The 1879-nt window shown below is 44.3% G+C and overlaps 1 pseudogene; it reads left to right on the top strand.

Annotated features, from left to right (window-relative positions):
* Positions 1-287: 287 nt before the first annotated feature.
* LOC102873891 lies at positions 288-1031 on the top strand (annotated as a pseudogene).
* Positions 1032-1879: the final 848 nt, after the last annotated feature.

Raw genomic sequence — 1879 nt, 5'->3', positions numbered from 1 at the left:
TCAAAAGGGCCAGACTTGCTCAGCATTTCTTAAGCTCAAGGAACTGAAGGAGAAATTCAAACTTTAAGTTGCTATAATCAAGAAGGCTTTGAGCAGACTATTGAATGATCCAGGAAGTATTAAAGGAAGATGAAAACCATATACTGAGTCACTGTATCAAAAGGAATTGGCATACACAGAAGAATTTAATGAAACAACATATAAGCAAGAGCCTATGGTAATGAAGGAAGAAGTTCAGGCTGCTTTGAAGGAAATAGCAAAAAATAAGGCCCTAGAGCGTTGGAAAGATGGCGGAGGAAGAGCCAAGAAAAAAAATCCCGTTGGTTCCAGAAAATCTCCTGAAAAAGAGGAAGGCTTATCAGGCCCTCAAAGCAACACAGGCCAAGCAAGCACTTTTGGAAAAGAAGAAGCAGAGGAAAGGGAAGGGGCTCAGGTTCAAGCGACTGGAATCGTTCCTGATTGATTCACGGCGACAGCAGCGTGACACAGTACGCCTCAGACGACTAGAAGTGAAGCCTCATGCCTTTGAGATGCCAGATGAACATTCCTTGGCGTTTGCAGTGCGCATCCGGAGGATTAATGGGGTGAGTCACCTGGTGCGGAGGACCATTGCAAGACTCCACCCGAAGAAGATTTTCAGTGGCGTCTTTGTCAAAGTGACCCCTCTAACTCTAAAAATGCTGCGTACATTGGAACCTTATGTGACTTGGGGGTTTCCAAATCTGAAGTCTGTCCGGGAACTCATCCTGAAACGTGGATAGGCCAAGGTCAAGAATAAGACCATCCAGCTTACAGATAACACAGTGATTGAGGAGCACCTGGGGAAGTTTGGTGTCATTTGCTTAGAAGACCTCATTAATGAAATTGCCTTCCCTGGCAAGTATTTCCAGGTGGTCTCACAGTTTTTGCAAGCCTTCCATCTCTCGGTGGCTCGTCATGCTACCAAGAATAAAGTTGGCTTTTTCAAGGAGATGGGCTCACCTGGCTATCGTGGTGAAAGCATCAATCAACTCATCCGGCAGCTGAACTAGACCCAGAATATCTTGAAAGTACAATGCCTTGGAGGGATGTATTGCTATTTTCAGAATTGTCATAAAGACTCTTCAGAGATTATTTTCTGCTTTGCCTTCTAAAACCAGAGGGGAAAGGCTAGTGGGTGCTGTGCACAACTGAAGCCCAGTCTCAAGGAAGAACTCTCACGTGTTTTCCTCGTGTCCACTGTATCCTCTAAAATGAGCAGAGCACCCACTGTTGCCCTTGAGGAAGGACTTCTGCTTTGTCCCATCTTTTGCCTGGAGATTTAATGTTGGTGAATAAGCAAGACGCCTGCACCAATGGACCAAATCCAGGGAACTGGACCAAAACCTGGGGGTTTCGAGGGCTGTGTCTTAAAAAGAACTTGAAATGCAGTAATTAGAAAAAAAAATAAGGCCCTAGGAATAGATGGTATACCAATTGACATATTTCTGCTAACAGATACTTCCCTGGACGTGCTCACCAAGTTGTGCCAAGAAATCTGGAGAACAACCACTTGGCCAAATGACTGGAAGAGATCTATAGTTGTTCCCATTCCAAAGAAGGGTGACCCAGCAGAGTGTGGAACCTATAGAACAATATCACTGATTTCACATGCAAGCAAGATTCTACTGAAGATTACATCAGCAGAGAACTGCCAGAAATCCAGGATGGGTTTAGAAGGGGTCGTGATAGTAGGGATATTGTAGATAATGGTAGATGCATCTTAGCTGAATGTAGGGAATACCAGAGAAATGTCTATCTGCATTTCATTGATTATTCAAAGGTGCTTGACTGTGTGGATCATAACAAACTGTGGCCGACTCTGAGAAGAATGAGAATCCCAGAACACTTGATCGTGCTA

The sequence above is a fragment of the Elephantulus edwardii genome, unplaced genomic scaffold (genome assembly GCF_000299155.1).
Source record: "Elephantulus edwardii isolate Elephantulus edwardi_28Jun2011 unplaced genomic scaffold, EleEdw1.0 scaffold00288, whole genome shotgun sequence".
Classification (NCBI taxonomy): domain Eukaryota; kingdom Metazoa; phylum Chordata; class Mammalia; order Macroscelidea; family Macroscelididae; genus Elephantulus; species Elephantulus edwardii.
This window is presented reverse-complemented; position numbering and strand designations above follow the sequence as displayed.